This window comes from Saccopteryx leptura, chromosome 1, assembly GCF_036850995.1.
Source record: "Saccopteryx leptura isolate mSacLep1 chromosome 1, mSacLep1_pri_phased_curated, whole genome shotgun sequence".
NCBI lineage: Eukaryota > Metazoa > Chordata > Mammalia > Chiroptera > Emballonuridae > Saccopteryx > Saccopteryx leptura.
The window spans coordinates 107,607,860-107,628,049 of NC_089503.1; the positions used below are offsets into that span (position 1 = coordinate 107,607,860).

General features: G+C 35.8%; 2 long non-coding RNA genes across 3 annotated transcripts in view; one reads left to right on the top strand and one right to left on the bottom strand.

Annotated features, from left to right (window-relative positions):
- The window catches only part of LOC136388997 (uncharacterized), a 25,283-nt gene continuing 5,093 nt past the window's right edge, over positions 1-20,190 (top strand). The window contains exons 1-2 of one of the 2 annotated variants that reach the window (XR_010748232.1): positions 1-124; positions 15,453-15,555. This is a non-coding gene — a long non-coding RNA (uncharacterized lncRNA). Of the gene's footprint in view, positions 125-181; positions 265-15,452; positions 15,556-20,190 lie in introns of those variants that run through there. The other variant, XR_010748233.1, reaches the window with a different exon arrangement.
- The window catches only part of LOC136388996 (uncharacterized), a 23,998-nt gene continuing 15,450 nt past the window's right edge, over positions 11,643-20,190 (bottom strand). The window contains exons 3-5 of the long non-coding RNA XR_010748231.1: positions 16,211-16,319; positions 15,981-16,080; positions 11,643-12,262 (exon numbers count right to left, since the gene is read on the bottom strand). This is a non-coding gene — a long non-coding RNA (uncharacterized lncRNA). The remainder of the gene's footprint in view (positions 12,263-15,980; positions 16,081-16,210; positions 16,320-20,190) is intronic.

A 20,190-nucleotide genomic window follows, 5' to 3' on the forward strand; every position in this document is an offset into this window, starting at 1 on the left:
GGGTTTTTCTCCTGAGATATGTGTCTGTGTAACCTTAGAGCTGACTCAGCGTATTGCTTCATTGGAGAATTCGGGAGCCAGCAGGAATCCCCCCTCAGCAGCTGGCTCCCCCAGCCTGTGGCAGGTAATGAAGTGCCTGACAGAATGCAAATGAAACTGTATGGGCGTGGCTATCTTTTCAGAGCCAGTGGAGGCTGAGAGTCTAGAATGTGGTCCATTGATCCTAATTTCAAATGCATGTTAATGTGCTGATTCACGTCAAAGGTAAGTTTACTTTTATAAATAGTCCTTCTCTTCCCAGTAAATAGGCTTGAAGAGATGACTCTCTGACAGGAATGAGACTTCAGGACGGGGGCACTCCTAAATGAAGGGGCCTATTTAGTTAATTATGGGGCCAACTTGTGAATGTGCTGCTAGAGGCTAGAAATGAATACTACCCCTTGTGCTAAAGGACCAGTAGGTGATGTTGTCAGCCAACTTCAGCCCTGTCTGTGAAGAGCCCACACTTTCCTGGATAATCAGCCCAACTGTTAGGTCTATTTAATAATTAGAGAAGCCACATATTGGTCAGAGCTAACGAGAAGAAGTAGAGAGCAAGGGAGAAAGCCATTTTTTTTTTTATTCCTTTCATCAAGGCATGCTCGTGAGTATATGTGTGTTCTGGGTTGGAAGTCAAACTCATGTTCTGAGGAATGAGAGCATTATACTCCAGAGTATGCAAACTTAACTTACTGTTCATTCTAGCTCTGTGGTTTGTTAAAAAAAAATTTTTTAATAATACAAACCAAAATTTTTACAGAACTTGACATTTCCTATAGAAATCAATGCAAGGAATGACCCTGTTTGATGAAGACATAGTCATGTCTTTATTCATTACCTTTTACTTAATACTTACTAGGTACTAATAGAATTCCACTATTCCTATACCCAGTTCCCAAATTCTGTTTGTTGTGCTCCCTAAGGTCAAAACATGGGCCAGGGAGGGGGTGGGGAGGAAGGAAGTAAAGAGGGACAAATAGTGATGAAAAATGATTTGACTTTGGGTGATCAGCACACAACACAATGAACAGTTCAAATGCTGTAGAGATGTTCACCTGAAACCTATGTGCTCTTATTGATCAATGTCACCCCATTAAATTTAATTTCTAAATAAAAAATATAAAATCAAAATACAGTATGAAATAATGAAATAACCTTCCTTTTGTATTCCATACTTAACAAGCCTTAACAGGAAATAAAAACGTGGGCTTTAAAAAAAATAGGTCAAAATACCTGCATCTGAATGCTGGTTACACATGTATGTGATCTCAGAATTTTTATATGTAGCTTTATATGTACTTTCTAAGGGTGATAGGAAGAAAGAAATGTGTTCATATATGTTAGGTATTTAGATCAGTGCCTAGCAGCCAGTAGGTAATAAAAATAAACCAATTATCTCCTAAATCTGTCTTATCTTATTTCTTTTGCTCCCTTAATCTAAGATTTTGTTAAATTTTTTTCTGGATTACAATTCTCTCCACTAATTTCCTAACCTTTACTATTTCTTTATGCTACATAGTTACCAGAGTAAATTTTTTTGAAATGTAAATATGACCATGTCAGTCCTCTATTTACATTCAAACTCCCCATCATGGTACACAAGACATCCTCCTTTCCAACCTTAATCTTCTTCCTACTTCTCCCATTATGTTCTTCCACAGTACTGGAAGGCTCTCAATAATCTTATTACGGTAAACTCTCTGGTGCTTCTATGATTTTGTCTAATATATTCTTTCTCTTCTTTTCTACCTGGTTAGCATCCTTCAGACTCCTACTCAAGATTTTCTTTCTATTGATAGCCTTCTGTATTTTCCTTTCATCTGTGACTGAGCTGATTGCTTCCTCCTCTGTATTTATTCTATTTGCTAGCTATAATTCTATTATTACATGTATCTTACTGTATTGTGACTTCACATGGGAATGGGATAGTTATTTCAGGGAAGTACCCAAGAAGGTACAGTACCCAAGAAGGAAAGTACTATTTGCTTAAGAAAGCAGACATCTGAAATTAGAGAGCCAACCAGTTAGACAATAGTTATTGGGCACTCATTTACACTGAAATAGCTTTGGTTCTGAAATAAGGTCTCTCTGAATGAGGAAATTTGGGAATTTTTTTATACTTCTTAATATTTGAAAAACAAATATGATTTCAAGTGCCTATTGTGAACTACAGAATTAGAAAAAGCCAGTGCAGACCTGTGGTGGTGCAGTGGATAAAGCGTCGACCTGGAAATGCTGAGGTCGCCGGTTCGAAACCCTGGGCTTGCCTGGTCAAGGCACATATGGAAGTTGATGCTTCCAGCTTCTCCCCCCTTCTCTCTCTCTGTCTCTCCTCTCTCTCTCTCCCTCTGTCTCTCCCTCTCCTCTCTAAAATGAATAATAATAAAAAATAAATAAAAAAAAGAAAAAGCCAGTGCAAACGTTGGAGCAGAATCTGTTGTTGATATAGAATATTCATGACAGATTTCTGTGTACCCCAAGTCCATTTTCCCTTTTGCTGAGTATGTACAATTTGAGTCCTAGAAGATGAGTGAGAAGGATGACAGAAAAAATATTTAAAGAAATCATGGAGGAAATCTTTCCATATTTGATACAAACTGTAAAGCCACAGAAACAAACTAAAAAAAAATCCAAGTAGAAAAAAAACAGGATATTATCATCGAATTGCTTACAGCCAGAGATAAAAAGAAAATCTTAAAAACAGCCAAAGGAAAAGAGACACATTATATACTAAGGAACACAGATGAAAATAACAGCAGATTTCACATGGGAAACAATGCAAGCCAGAAATCAGTGGATCAACATCAAAAGTATCTTGAGAAAACTTCAGACCAATATCTCTCATTAACATAAATGCAATGTTTTTTAAGTTTTAACAAATGGAACCCAACAATATATTGAAAAGTTAATACATTATAATCAAGAGAGGTTGATTTCAAAATGCAAGATTTCAGAAAATCAGGAAATATAATTTATGATATTAACATTTTAAACAGCTCATTAGAACATTAAAAAATTTTAAATCAACCTGACCTTTGCTGGTACAGTGAATAAAGTGTTGACCTGGAATGCTGAGGTCACCAGTTCAAAACCCAGGCTTGCTTGGTCAAAGCACATATGAGAAGCAACTACTACAAGTTGCTGCTTCCTGCTCCTACTACCTCTACCTCTTTCTCTCTCTTCCTCCTCTTTCTAAAATCAATAAATAAAATCTTTAAAATTAAATTAAAAATCATATGATCATCTAAATAAATGCAGAAAATGCATTTTACAAGTTCCAACATCCATTCCTGGTAAAATTAATAGGTCCTTTTTCTGTAAACACACAGTATAATTTCTTAATTGAAGGGGCTGAGTGAATGAATGAAAATTGAGTGGAATATTGATGAATACATTGAGAACAGAGACCTTTATCTGTGAAGTTTATGAATCACATGGAAAAGAAAACTGCTCATTATTTCACATTAGAATGCTTGTAGTATACAGAAACCTTTTTTTAAGGCATTTCCACATCTTTTACACAGTTAAAACCTATTCAGGTTGTTTTTATGTGCCACTGAGTCAGCGCTGACTCCTGGCAGCCCTATGAATGAGAGGCGTCCACAATGTCCTGTCCTTGACAGCCCTGCTCAGCTCCTGTGAACTCATGCTTATAGCTTCTTATTGAAGGCAGATGTCTGTGAAAGAAGTAGTTATATTTTTTAAAAAAATTAATTTATTTTTTTATTTAAAAATCAAATATAATGGGGTGACATTGATCAACAAGAGTACATAAGTTTCAGGTGAATATCTCCACAACACCTGAACTGTTGATTGTGTTGAATGCTCATCACTCAAAGCCAAATCACCTTCTGTCACTGTTTATTTGTCCCTCTTTACTCCCTTCCCCCCACAAATTAATTTATTTCATCAGAATTTTCATAGCTCAGTGGAAGCTTATTTAATTTTAGCAGTGGAGAGCTTATTAGAATTCAAAATAAAATCTTTGTTCTTCAAATACGTGCACCATTATAAGATAAGATAAAGAGCTACTGTATTATTTGAGATACACTGCTATGCTGTGAAAACAGATGAACATTGAAGTCTCAGTGGTTTAACACAATACAGTTTTATTTCTCATTCAAGTATGTGTCTAGCACTGATTGGCAAAGGAACTCTGATCCACGTAGTCACTCAGAGTCCCAAGCTAACAGACACTAGCTTCTCAGTGTCTCCATACTTCCTACATCAGATAAAGTGAGGGAATGAAGAATTCGTGCCCTCCCTTGTTTGTTCTCTCTTTGAAGTGGTAAAGTGTAAAAGAAGATTCCCCATCTAATTGCAATCGTACAGGGAAATATGGGAAGATCATAGAAATTAAGTGAGCTGTAATTATTTCTCCCACAGTTATAATAGAATCTAGACTCGCCCAAGATTTTAAGAGATATAAAAAGTTATGTAAATCAAGGAATTTATTTTTAAGTTTCAACATTCTTGGAATGTGGTAGGAGGTCCTCTGAATATTTAAGTGACATTAGATGAATCCTGTTTCTAGAAGTACATCTATCTATCTCATGAACGTTGCTGGGAGACAATTCTCCTTGGATTTCTTATGCTTCTGCACATCTTGCAAGTAGAAGAACTAACTTCTTTTGTTCTAGACCAGTGGTCCCCAACCTTTTTTGGGCGATGGACCGGTTTAATATCAGAAAATATTTTCACGGACCAGCCTTTAGGGTGGGACGGATAAATGTATCACATGACCGAGACAAGTGTCAAGAGTGAGTCTTAGACGGATGTAACAGAGGGAATCTGGTCATTTAAAAAAAATAAAACATCGTTCAGACTTAAATATAAATAAAACGGAAATAATGTAAGTTATTTATTCTTTCTCTGCGGACCGGTACCAAATGGCCCACGGACCGGTACCAGTCCACAGCCCGGGGGTTGGGGACCACTATTCTAGACTATCTCTCCCAAAGGTGTTTGTGTAGTGAATAGCCTTGGAAAGATGTGTCATACTCTGGTGCAAAGGGCAGGCGGGTATGTGTACTTTCCAATATGAAAGACTTGGGTTCCCGAATGGTCAGGGTTCCATTCTCTATTGCAGTCCATGGACATACACCTGGGCCTATTTGTGTTGCCTTTGTGGGAATTGAAGGAAGGGAAACTGTTGCAAAAATGCTGGCCTTCTGGCTACTGCCAATTTTGTGATTAATAATCTGTCCTTGTTCTCTGTCTTGGGGTTTTATTTTCTTCCACCAGCATCTGTGAGACTGATGGGTGAACTTATCACCTTATAAGAAGGGTAAAATTTCAGACAGTTCATGATTCTTGACAAATGTATATGATAAACACATCTAATATATAAACAAAACTGGTTGATAAGAACTCTAAAGTTTCATTCATTTAACAAATATCAGCCATGTGCTCAGTAGGTATGAGCTATGGTATCAGGTATTAGAGACTATAAAGAGGAAAGGACATGGCCTCTGTCCTCAGGTCACTTATAGTCTAGTTGCAAAACATATAGAGAAACAATTACAGGATAGTATCAGAACCAGACCTTAAGGAGTAAGAGTAGCCTAATCCCCTGGAGAGTCTTTACACTGAGGAGATAATATTTTAATTGAAATATGAGGTGAATACAAATTCACCAGATAGTCAATGTGAGGATAAGACTTCTGGGCAGAGAAAAAATCCTGAATAAGAAACCCTGAGATATGGCCTGTTTGGGGAACTGCAAGTTGATCAGCATGTCAGAAGTTTTACGTGCAAGAAGGCAGAGGAGAATGGGGAAAGAGTGACTTGAGAGGCAAGTAGTGAGTACACTGTGAAGGTTTCTATATGCCGCACAGAGGACTGTGGTTTTGTTCTGTAGGTTTTATTCATGCAGGACTATTTAGGTGAACTTAAAAAATCATCATAATAAAATTTATGGTTATAAGACTCTCAAGAGGATTTTGAAAAGCAAATCTTACTTTTCTTAGAACAATAACTTTGCTCACCTTCCTTTTTGTATAAGGTCATTCTTTTATTGATGTTGAGAATTATTTTTTTCTTCTCATTAAGTGAATTCTCTGTAATATTGTATATTGCTCTTAAGTGAATATTTAAGCCAGTATTGAAATTGAAGCTAGCTAGCCAAGCTACAACAGAACTTTATTCTCAAAAGGGAGTTGTGTTTGTTAGACCTAATGCTAGTGAGAAAAGTTGTGAGGTTTTATTAAGCTATAATTACATTAATTCTTTTTTCAAAAGAGGTATGGTCTTTACTATTTATATGATAATTTTTCTCTTTGGAAGACTGACTTTTTAAATTTAATTTTTGTATACTTTTCTAATAAAATATATTTGGATTCCTTCCAATAATATTTCTGAAAAGACTTAAATTGAAATAACAGTTGGCAGCCCATGTGAAAAGTAAGTGTGTCATCTGTGTATGTTACGTAGGTTAAATTTAACTTGGTGGTTCAAAAAAATGTTTACATATTCCTTCAAGATGTGGTGGGTACCTTTCTCCTGTAGAATAGGGTTTTCCTTGTAGTGAGGTAGAGCCGGGTGCTGGAAACCCAGGGAATACGTGTGTGAAAACATTCCTGGTATTTGCTCAGGCATTGCCAAGTATGTTGAAGAGTGAGACACTGTCTTTTGCTGTTATTGGAATTTACAAACGCAAGGCAGGTGTCATAGCTGCTAACCTTTTGACTCTTTCTGTTACTCTGGAAATACTATTAAGTAAAGGAAAAAATCTATGAACAAGTAGGACAAGGCATATCTTCCAAAATTAAACTGTTGGTAGCCATGTTGGAATCACAGAGATGATGTCATAGTATAGTAATCTCTTATACTGAATATGAAATACTCTACTGATTCTCAAATGATGATTCAGACGAGATCAGGTACATTTAGGATGGTATGGCCGTAGACTCAAATGATGATTCAAACTGGAACTTTGCTTACCCCTAATTAGAAAACTGTCTACCTATTGTGATTTTAAAAGTGCTACAAAGAACTTCCTGCCAAGCAATATATATATATATAGTTATATATATAGCAATATATATAATATATATATTATAGTTTAGCTATTTATTGGTATATATAGGTATACAACTCATTCTACAATTAGCGATGAAGTTTAAAGTACAAATATCCCTAGGTAAAACATTTTATACTTAATATGCCCCTAGAGGAGGCATTATGGCATTATATATTTAATACATTGAGCTGTGAATTCATTATAAAAGCAAGTTTTCTTGATAGAGATTGGCAAGAAGGATAAATCACGTGACTACCAGACCCATGAAGCGGGAGAGGATTTGGAAGATGTGATAAAGAATAGCTGGATGTTCCAAAGACAAATAAAATGATATTAGCTAATGTTTCTTGAGTGTCTTTTATATTCCAGGAATTTCTAAGCTCTTTAGATGGGTTATCATCTTTACCCCACCCCAACAACACTTTGGGGTAGGTACTGTTCTTACCTTCTATCTGAAAGAGGTGGCAGCTGAAACCCAGAGAGATTAAGTCACTTTCCCCAAGTTACATCATTTGTAAGTTGTTGAGATTTCAATCCAGACAGTCTGACACTAATGCCTGAATTCTTAACCACCATCCTCTACTTCATTTATATCAAATTTTTTTGCATGTATATCATGCCTTAGAACTCAGTGCATGGCATGGAGTAGTTGGCCCAGCATCTATAGTCAATTTACCAAAGGAGTTGTAATGTTAATAACGATGTATATACTATAGGTATATAAAATAATGTAATATGATACAAAGTTCTTCTGCTCCTTCACCAAACTCCTTAGTTCTCCTTCCTTTATCACTGTAAAAATAAAATAAGAATTCATGTTTAAAATAAGAATAAATGTTTGAATGAATAAATAACTTCAGCATCAAGGTGGTGTTTTATATCCTGAGTATAAGACATTACCAACATGCTCATTAAATTCTTATTTCCCAGAGAGGCACAGTACCTTAAACTAGCAATCATACATTTCTCATTGAGAGAACAATGGAGAGAAACTTGGTGGAAAAGTCTTCAGATTTTTTAGAGAGGACATTCCAGAGTAGGGGAGATATTCCTCTATTCAGTTTTGTCTTATTTTTCCTTTTATTGAGGTCAAAACAAGATTGGGTTATTAAAGTGAATGCTCAGTTTTTGTATTCCTGAAATTTCCCTTTCTTTGCCATAAAAACTATTTTTCTCTCACCTAGGATTGAACTTACCTTCTACCTTGCCCTCTTTCTAGCAAAAAAAGTGAGGAAAAAGTGCTTATATATTGAAATGTTTAAGAGCCCAAGCTTAAAAGTCAACCTTAATTTAGACTTCTGAATCGACCATTTGCTAAAAGCATGACCTTGGGCAGGTTACCAATGACTTGGGACCTTATTTTCCTTTTCTATAAGATAGGTATATCAAATGGGAACACCTGTAGCTGTATGTGACAAAATTCCCGACTGTCACTGGGCTGATTCCCACCCATCAAGAAGTCCAATGGTAAGCAGCAGCTGATTTGGGAGCAGGCACGTGGCAATTACATCCAGCTTTCCCGCCATTCTCTAAGCACTTGCTCTGTTCTTTCACTTCAGGGTAAGGAGTTTGTGGCCGTGACTCCAGACATTTCATTGTATTTAAGGCAGGAGAAAGATGGAAGTGGTGATACTCACTGCTCTTTTTCTCTTGTCTTTTGTGATTAGAAAAGCTGAATCTTCTCTTGGAACCCAGATCTCTATGTCCACCTCATTGATCAGAATCGTGTCTGTCATATGACCACCCCTACCCAAGGTGTTTGGGAAAGCAAGCAGTTAGTTCTTCCAATGGGAGTTCAAAAGTTGGTAAATCAAATATTTATGTTACAAAGGAGAATATTAAAATCTACCTCAGAGGTTAGATAAATATTAAATTAGATACTATTATAAAAATGCTAATTCTGTACCTATTAAATAAGAAGTACTTAATAAAAGGCAGCTATAATTATCACTGTCATTTCTTATGTTGTTATTACCATTACCAAGAAAGGTAAGAAAACCCTGTGTAGGCCCTCATGTAGATAAAATCCAAAGTCACAGATCCCCTTCTCTTTCATTTTCTGTTCAGTCTCATCTCTGGCTGCTTTTTCAGACCCGATACAGGAATGACTGACTGCTTTAGTGGAAACCAACTGCTTGGAGTTCTTCCCCATCCCAACCACTCCGCATCCCCTTTGCTCATATCTATCCTGATCCCTACAGTGCCCTTTCTGTTCTTAGTGACTTATCCAGCTCTGACCCATCCTTTAAAACCTGCCTAGGCTTTACTCTCTGGCAACTCCCAGCCCCATCCCAGGAGGGATCAGTGCCCCTCTTCAATGCTCCCCAGTACCCTGATTACATCACTATGGTAGGTTTTACAAGAGTGTATAGGAATTTTCTCTTTACTTGATGGCCTCCTGTGGTAAGGCTCTGAATTTCTTGAGGTCAAGACCAGCTCTCTTCTCATCTTGGTGTTCCCTAAATAGTTGACAGTCAGGACATGTTTGTTAAACACAACTGAGGAGTCATGTGTGTCTTCTCTAATTTTTATTGCCCTCCACCCAAGCTCTCCATAAACATCTCTCTCATCTCTTCTTTTTCCTTCCCTCTCTCAGGGGGTAATGGTCATCTTTTCAAGAAATAATAACTGGATCATGATTTATTTCTTGGTGTTTGGAAAGTAAACATTTCCTTGGATAGCTTAAGCTCCTGTGATTCTGACTGCCAGCAGCAAGGAGTTAAAAATGGAACTACGTAAACGAGCAGGAGAAAGAATCTCTGTGCTTTGGGTTTTCTGATAGTTCAATTGCCATGGAAACATCCTTCCCTCAGTGTTAGCTCGTTAAGGTTCTTTTTTTTTTTTTTTTTCCTTAAATAATTTGGATGACAGCCATGGTCCACAGTAAAGTACTTCATGGAAAAGATCATACTTGACATCCCCTTTTTTATGCTAAACTGCACCAAGCAGGAAAGCAGCAGTTTTCAACATAACACATTCCATTTAAGATTGAACTATTGTAGCAAGTAGTTCATTTGCTTTTTTAAAAGAAGTCTTATTTCTGGAGTATGCATATGAAGTCAGAACAGGAATACATTTTCTGTATCAAAACCATTCTAACAGATTTTATTTATTTTGTGCAATTAGATTACAATCTGAATTCATATTTACTTCAGATACAAGGATCCCATCTTGTAAAGAGGAAGAACTGGCTTTCCATGCTATTGGCAGGGGAAGTGAATCCTCTGTCCCCTAGGAATAGATAAGGTCAATTAGAGATCCAATAAACCTTTCTGCAGATAACTGAAGTTCTGTGTTCATTCCCCTTGGTGTCGGTAGAGTCACTGGAGAGTGTCAGAAGTTCTCGCTTGATTTTGATCAGGACAGGCTGGCCACCATGGATTTTTTTCAAATTGAAAACTTTATTTCTATAGAGAAATATCTTGAATATTGTGGATTGTACCTGAGTTTCCTACCAAAGGATGAGAAGAATTTGTTCCTCTCGTTATGTGAGATGGAGATTAGTAAAGACTCAATTACAAATGATTAAAACATGACTATCTGACATTAAAGAAATTTAACCTGTCCTGGACACACCTACAAATTTGATTATGTGGGCATTTCCTTTCATATTTTCCATAGGTTGAATAATTAGAGTCCAGTCATTTCTTTATTAAAAATTGTTCCTTCTCACCTGTGGTGGCACAGTGGATAAAGTGTCGATCTGGAACGCTGAAGTCGCCAGTTCAAAAGCCTGGGCTTGCCTGGTCAAGACACATATGAGAGCTGATGATTTCTGCTCCTCCTCAGCTTCTCTCTCTTTCTCTCTACCCAACCCCCTTAAAATGAATAAATAAAATCTTTAAAAAAATAAAAATTGTTCCTCAGAAGGATATGAAAGTCATTCAACAAACTGAAACCCAAATGATTGCTAATGGCTAAAGAAGTTTTACTTGAAAAAGAATCAACATCTTTAGTTTAAACTGAAGTAAAATCTGTACATGAGAGAAGTGCCTACAGTCTCCCTTAGCTGATAATTATGCCTCCAAATTTGTAATGTTTAAGATTTATCCATAATTCCACATAATTCTCAAAAAATGGGATTCTCATGTGAATATGGCAGCTTATTTGGGCAATAATCCTTCTTTAGGCAAGAGATGATTAAGAAAAAGGAGCTCATAGAGTTGATGAGAACAACTTTGACTGACTATTTTGGCAAATGAACCTATGGAGACATCTTGTAATGAGTAGCTTAGAAAGGGTGTTCAGAGCTGAAATTCAATACCGGAGAGAAAACACAGCCCATCTCTGAAGGATCAGAAGGTCACAGAGTTGAAACAATTTTCCATGCTTTTAGGCCTGGAAAAAACAAATCTTATGAAACAGAAAGAAAGATCTTATTAAAACATCTCTGCATTTATGTTATTAGAAGCTTTTCTGCTGACCTCTGTTGTCACATATTAGCTAGTATTTGGAACATGTTTCAAATTAGTAGAAAAGAAGTAACAATTAATTACTCAATCAATTTAATACCATTTGCTAAAACACTGATTTTTTCCAGCTTTATTGAGATATAATTGACATACTACATAAAAACATTGATTTAACTTTTCAAAACAAGTGTTATTCCTTCATCATTCAGGAAACCATTGATTTTGTGCTTACTGTATGGGCCAGGTACTCTGCTAAGTGTTAAGAAACAAACATGAATAAGATTTACTGAGCTCATACTCCAGGAGAAGAAATTCAGAGGTAGGGCAATAGTGGGTTTTACAGTTGTGAGTCACAAAACAGTTTATTCATGTATTATTTTCTAATTACTGTATTATTTTCTATACAAACAACTTTTGCCATACAAAAAACTTTTATGGAAAAAAGTTATTCTTTTTCCATACAAACAACTTTTGCCAATCCCTGTAGAAAATAATTATAATAAGATACAGTGAGGAAGCCTTGCCCAGAAGACTAAAGGTTGAGTTTTATTTCACACAGAAGAATCAGTTTAGCCAGACCAGGCAGTGGTGCAGTGGATAGAGCATCAGACTGGGACACAGAGGACCCAGGTTAGAAACTCCGAGGTCACCAGCTTGAGCGTGGGGTCACTGGCTTGAATGTGGAATCATAGACATGACCCCATTGTCGCTTGCTTCAGCCCAAAGGTCGCTGGCTTGAAGTCCAAGGTCATTGGCTTGAGCAAAGAGTCACTGGCTTTACGGCAACCCCCTGGTCAAGGCACTTATGAGAAAGCAATTAATGAACAACTAAGGTGCCCCAACAAAGAATTAATGCTTCTCATCTCTCTCCCTTCCTGCCTGTCTTTCCCTCTCTGTGTCTGTATCTCTCTTGCTAAGGAAGAAGAAGAAGAAGAAGAAGAAGAAGAAGAAGAAGAAGAAGAAGAAGAAGAAGAAGAAGAAGAGGAGGAGGAGGAGGAGGAGGAGGAGGAGGAGGAGGAGGAGGAGGAGGAGGGGGAGGAGGAGGAGGAGGAGGAGGAGGAGGAGGAGGAGGAAGAAGAAGAAGAAGAAGAAGAAGAAGAAGGGAAGGAAGAGGAGGAGGAGGAGGAGGATGGGGGGAAGGAAGAGAAATAATTTCTTTGAAAGTTTATCTTATTTACAGAAAATAGTCAATAATCACTTATAGATGCTTGTGATATTGAAGATAAGCACTGGTTGAAATTTGTTATTTTTTTCTTATACTTTCAGGCTTAAAATTAAAAGTGCTTTGGGGATATGAAATGTCTATAAAAGCGCTTTATAATTTGTAAAGCATGATGCAGATATACGGCATAATCAGCATATGCAAGCATTATTTAATCCATGTTTGAACAAAACAATGCTAACCTGATTTTGGCAGACTTTGCCATTTTTTCCAGAGATGGACAACAGGGACCAAACTTAATAGACACATTCAGGCAAGAATTATGTAATTTTAAATATAAACATGTTTCTGGGAATACCCTGCTTTCTAAGCTATTTTTTCTGACATAATAACCAGTGTGTTTTTTCTTTTCCTTAGCAAGGAAACTACTGCACCTCATCAATATCCAGTTTTTAATAAGATAGACAAACAGAAATTTTGATTCTCAAGTTATATAATCTTATTTATCATCTCAGAACTTTATGCTTTTAAATAGAGGTTTTCTTTTAAGATAATGATTTTTAAGAGGTTTTACCCTTATTTCACTTTTCAAAGTAATTTGTGAAGTCATCTTTTTGAAAGTTTTTATTTAAAAATGACATTTCACATATTTCTAGTGGTACAAAAATATAAATACATTATAGAATATTTGAAACATAGATAAGCCAAAATAAAAAAGAAAATTTGAACCATCTATATTTCCATCTTCTATAAATTATAACTTTTAACATTTAAATTTCTCATCTACTTTTTAAGAAAAAGTCATTTTTAAATAGGATTATATTATCATTTTGTTTTGAAATCATTTCATTCAAAAATGTTGTGTGAATCTCTTTCCATGAATAAAATGTACCCATCTAATTAACTATTTATTGTTGGACACATGTTGTACATTTTTTTCCTGTTTAAAAATAAATTAGCACTACGAGGAACATGCTTATAGCTAAATCTTCATTTCCATCCAAAATGACTTCCTGAAACTGACTTACTAAAAGTAAAATTGGCTAACCAGAGGATGCACATTCACCACCTCAGCATGTGTTCCTGATTTCCAAAACTCTTGCTGAATTTAATGTTATTTTAAAATTGTTTTTCAATTTATAAAGTAAAAAATGTTATTTAACTTTTAAAACCATTTTCTTTTATTACTAATGGGGTTACACTTATATTTTCCTTTTATTTCTTTCATCAGTTGCCTATTAGCATCTTTACCCATGTTTCTACTGATATTCTCTTTTTTCTTTATTTATAGGAAGATTTTAGATGTAAAAGCTAGTATACATATACAAAATACACATAATATACAAAGAATACATAGTTTGCAAAGTATACCTGCATTATAACTACTTTTCCTAATTTTATTTACCTTTTTATAATATTTGTTAATGATTAATATTAAATTAATTTTAAATAATTATGTTAATCTTATTTTACTATTATCAAATACTTTTTTGGATCCTTTAAACAGGTAGATTTCATATTAAAGGAAACAACAAAAAGGAATTTAATACTAATATTGAGAATAAGATCAATATTATAGTTGGGCAATGTAACTGGAAATTTTTAAAATTAGGTGGTAATGAAGTATTGAGATAGCTGCTTGTAGGGCTAAGAAGATGTTTTTGAATTAATTAATTTTATTGTATTAATATGTTACAACATGGATTAAACCTATTCTGTAGGATGAAGACTCACAGAAGCTTTACTATCTAAAAGAAACTATTATGATTACTTTTGCTAAGAATCTAGACATATGCTTCTTGTTTTAGATTTATGGGAGATCCTGATCACGTGGCCTCGCTGTGTGGGTTCCAGATTGGGACCTCTCTTGGGTTCTGTTATTCTTGGCAGTAATATTTGCATCTGCTTTTATTGTCTTTCTTTCTCAAACAGTGCCATTTACAGTTATATGAGGCTGAGTATAGGTGGTGAGGCTTCGTTGTTCCTTCTCTGTTATGGCCCAACTTATCAAATGACATCAAGTTTTCCCCTTCATGCTCCCAGCAAAGAGCGCCACTGTCTTTCTACCTTGGCAGGTATACACTCTAAACTTGTTGTCTTTAAATCACAACATTCATAGTTACACACTCACTTTTTAGAATCAGATTTTCTTTATATGATAGTTACAGAACATCTGCTGATAACTTCCTTCATGCACCTAATCTAATATTAGCTTCCCTTTTCCAAGAGTAGTACCAGCTGAACCCACCCTGGTTTTATCATTTACGTACTTCACATGTTTGTTCATCACATATTTGTTGAGCTCAGCTGGCCCATCACCACCTCCCTTGACGAACGTAGCCACACAAAACAAGTAGCAGTGTTTTGATAATATGTTAGAAGTGTTCACCTCAAGGCTTCAGCTAATCATTTCTATGTTTAATTATATGGCAGTCTTCTTCATCATTTCAGTCAATAGAATGAAGCAAATTCCTTTATCTAAAATGAACTGAGCAATGTGATAACTGACAATAAATATAAAAGGAGCACTAAAGGTTGAACTAATTGTGAAAAGCTCCACAAAGTAGAGCAATTTTGAGATACACTTTGGGGTACTTTGTATCTTTTGTTCACAATTCGCCCTGCCTTCCTTCCCCTTGCCATTAATCCTGCCCTCCTCTATGGCAAGATTATACTTACATGTGTCATTGATGTTGGGCTTGGTCATGTGACTTGCTTTTGCTATGAAATGTGTGCAGAAGTGATTGAGTGCTACTTCTGAATTAGACCTTAAGCGAAGTCATGTGTTTCTTTTTATTCTTTTGTGCTTCTGCCCCAGTTCACTGAAGTCCCCTGATGGAAGCATCTAGGACAGACATGAGCCACCTGGCAACCTGAAGACAAACCTACCTGAGCCCATCAGACAACTGATCAACCAACTTGTGAGTAAGAAATATAAATATCTGTTGATATAATCCATTGCATTTGGAGGTTCTCTGTTACTTGGCATTACTGCAGCAATAGCTGACTAATGCATATTGTGAGGAATGGTTAGGTTATGAACTGCTAGACTCTTCCTTTCTGTTTCCACTGTTGCTGCCTCAGTGCATGTTTCCATCTTGCCTCCTTGGATAGTTTTTAAAGCTTCCTATTTTTTCACATCTGTATTAGTTAGGGTAACCCAGTAGCTATTAAAAATTTGTCCAATATTTATAGTGTTTCAAACACAACACAAGTATTCTTCTTGCTCACATTACTACACTAGTATAAATGGAGGCTTTTTTGTTTTCTACACGAATCTTTCAACATGGCCCATGGGCCATCTCTATTCCATCCAGCTAGAAAGGATATTTTTAATAGACTATACCTTGTGGAGCTGTCCATCATTTCTGCCACATTCTGTTGGGTTGGATTCAATCATATGGTGACATCTAGATGCAAAAAAAGCCTAGAAAATGTAAGTTTAGCTGTAGGGACGGGGAAAAAAAATCGAGAACATTGATTATAATGAGCAGTTTATAATCTCTGCTACACCATCACTTGTTTAGCATGCTTTAATCTAGAGGTACTAGTCTTAAAAATCCAGTGTGATGTTACCTGTCTGCTTGAAATTTATGGTCCTGGTTGCCTACAGGTCAACATCATTTAGCATACATATGTATGTGATTTCCATATAGACAGTTTCTGTTTTCATGACGCACCAACCCTGAAAAATAGGTAAACCCAGCACTTCTTTGATTTCTTCAGTAAATAATCCTGCCCCCCCCCCAGTATTAACAAGCAATGTAGAAGAGACCTATAATTTCCTTGGTGAGGCAGAGGTCACAAACAGCTCAATAAATCCTTCGTCACAATTTCCATTTTCTTCCAGTATTTTTCAGCTGTATGAGCATTCATGAGCTTTTTATCTAACCCTTCCAGCATAAAGGCCCTAAATCTTTCCAGTTCCTCTCTTTTGTACTTATAACTCTCTCTACCCATTCCCTTTCTTATATATATTGTATTGGAGCAGATATATCCAACATGCATAGCCACACCACCTCATCCAACAGAACAATAAAGACCCTTTTATTGCTGATTCCACCCTCCTCAGAAAGCAGTGAGGGATCATAAATTGTGTTTTTCCCCTGATACAAGTTATATCCAAGATGTTTTTGGCTGGTTTGTTTCTACTTTTTAAATGCTATCTCTAGCGTGTCTCTTTCTGTTCCTCTACTTCAGTCATGTACTGTAATCATGCTGACTTCTCACTATGCCTCAAACACCTTTTGTTCTGTTTCTATCTCTGGGGCCTTTGTAGAGACTACAGCCTCTACCCAGAAGCCTCCTCCCCGCCCCCGCCATCCCGCCTCTGCTTAGCAAGATCCCATAAAGGTCTTTAAGGACAAGCTCAGATATCTCCTTCATTGTAGAGTCTTATCTACCCTTATTCAAATGCTTCATCTTCACAGAATTTATTCTCCTTTTGTACTCTTGTAGAATTCTGCACACACGTCTGTTCCTAGTATAGAAAATTCTTAGGGTAGCACCTAACATGCAGCTTGAATCAGTTTCTCGGTAAATGTTGGTTGAGGCAAGAAAAACAGCCCCAAGAGTTGAAAAGCTGGCCCAGAGATGGGAGGCTCTCAGTCCATGACCAAAGGCTTAGTTAACTAGTCCGGAACGCAGAGTGCTCCCAGGAGGGAAGTCTTCAGGATAACTTTAATTCTTTCCCCCAAAGTGCTATCATTAAAGGGAAAAAACATTGTTGGAGCTATTTTAATATGCTAGTTTCCAACATGTTCTTAAATTACACTTTCTGTGAAGAGAACGTTGAAGGGAAGAGGAGATGGAGTGAAAGGAGAATACTGAGCCAAAAGCTAGGACATTCCAGAAATGTTAGGAGACTTAAAATGTGTAACTTTCCCCCTCACTTCCTGGGTTTGCATGTATTTAATACAGCTTGATCTATTAGACTCATCTCGGGTTTCCCTGTGAATGCTGTCTCTTTCAGGCCAAATTATCTGTCCAATGTAGCAGATAGAAATAGTCATACATCCCTATCAATTCAATGAATAATTGTGAATTAATAAAATAATCTGGAACAAAGTTTTCTAATGCAATTAGACAGTAACAAACAACACCATGAATCCTTGCACGAAAGAACACTTCGAATGTGTAGTCATTAACTCAGATTTCTTTCTTATCCCATTGACCTTGATACTGAAGCTGACCAGGGATAGGTGAATAAAATAATATCTTCATCAGACCCTACAGAGCAATTAAGACACTCCCTTCAGAGAGTAGGCAATAGAGACATGAACCAGGTGTTAAAAAAACAAAAACCCTTATCTTACACTAACTGGAATAGAAATTGTCAATATTACTAAGGTAGATCATGCTGTTACATACAAATAAATCTCCAAATCTCAATGGTTTATCACCAAAGTGTGGTTTTTCCTCATCTTGGACAGTTTACCTCTAAATGATGATTGAGGGGTAATGGTTCCCTGGTTTCCTTTCGGCTGTTTCTTCCATCCTGTGACTCTGCAAAATTCAAAATAGGTCTCCCAAGACTACCCAGGAGGATGTCTTCATCCCACACAGTAAGAAAAGAAAAAGATCAAAGAGAATCTTGTGTGAAGGTTTTTATGGGCCAGGTCTGGAAAATTGTTATTAATTATTCTTTAAATGTTTGGTAGAATTCACCAGCGAAGCCATCTGGGCCTGGGCATTTCTCTGTGTTAGATTTTTAAAATGTTAATTCAGTCCCGTTAATTGTTCTAGATGTATTTAGAATTTTCTTTTTCTTCTAGAGTGAATTTTAGTAGTTTATGTATTTCTAGGAATTTTCCCACTTTACCTAAGTCATCTAATTGGTTGGCATATATAATAATTGTTAATAGTAGTTCTTTTTGATAATCTTTTTCTTTTTTTCTGCAGAGTTAGTGGTAATGTCTTCTCTTTGATACCTGATTTTATCATTTTATTCTTTTTTCTTCTTGGTCAGTTTAGCTAAAGATTTTTCAATTTTATTTTCTCTTTCCAAAAAATTCAACTTTTGATTTTGTTGATTTTCTCTACTGTTTTTCTGTTGTGTATTTCATTTATTTACTCTAATCTTTATTATTTCCTTTCTTCCTTTTGTTTTAAGTTTAGTTTGCTCTCATTTTACCAGTGTCTTGGTTGAGAATATATGCTATATGACAATTTATATCTTCTTTTAAATATATACATTTACCAATAAAAATTTCCCTGCAAGCATTGTTTAGCTACATCTCCTGAATTTTGGTATATCTTATCATTTTCATTTATTGCAAAGTACTTTTAAATTTCTATTGCAATTTCTTCTTTTACCTATTTGTTATTTAGGAGTATGTTGTTTAATTTGCACATATTTGTAAACTTCTGAATTTCTTTCTGCTTCTCATTTCTAATTTTACCCTTCTATGGTTAGAGAAAATATGTTTTATGATTTCAACCATTTTAATTCTTTTAAAATGTATTGAGGCATATTTTGTGGGGTAGTATATGTTATACCCTTGATAATGTTCCACATGTACTCAAGAATGTTTATTCTACTGCTGTTTGGTAGAATATTCTACGGATACCTATTAATTTTAGTTGTTCAAATCTTCTATTTTCTTGTTGGTTATCTATCTAGTTGTTCTATCTCTTATTGATCATTGAATATTGAAATACCCAACTATTGTTGAATTTTCTGCTCTTTCCTTCAATTTTGTTTATTTTTGCTTCATGTATTTTAGGAATCCATTGTGCAGATATGATGCATATTGGATTATATGTTTATAATTATTATCTAATCCTGAAATAATTGACTTCCTTTATTATTACAAAATATTCCCTTCTCTAGAGCAGCATTTTTTTTTTTTTAAAGACAGAGAGAGTCAGAGAGAGGGATAAACAGGGACAGACAGGCAGGAACGGAGAGATGAGAAGCATCAATCATTAGTTTTTCGTTACGCATTGCAACACCTTAGTTGTTCATTGATTGCTTTCTCATATGTGCCTTGAATGTGGGCCTTCAGCAGACCAAGTAACCCCTTGCTCGAGCCAGCAACTTGGGTGAGCTTTTGCTCAAACCAGATGAGCCCGTGCTCAAGCTGGTGACCTTGGGGTCTCAAACCTGGGTCTTCCGCATCCCAGTCCGACACTCTATTAACTGCATCACCACCCGGTCAAACAACATTTTTTATTTTAAAGTCTTTTTATGATATTAGTATATAATACCAGTTTTCTGTGGTTCCTATTAGCATGATATATTTTTTCTCACCTTTTTACTTTCAACGTACTATATCTTTTAATCTAAAGTATAGACAGCATATATTTGGGTCTTGTTTGTTTATCAATCTGATTATCTATGCATTTTGATTGAAGTATTTTATCAGTTCACGCTTAATGCTATTGATTTAGTTGTGTTTATGTTTGACACTTTTTTTAAAATGTCTGATTTATATTTTGTTTCTCTACTCTTCCTTTACTGTTTTCCTTTTTTAAATAAATGTTTGCTTTGGCTCTGTTTTAATTCCTTTAATTATTTTTACTATATTTTAGAGTTTTTAAAAAAATAATTCTTT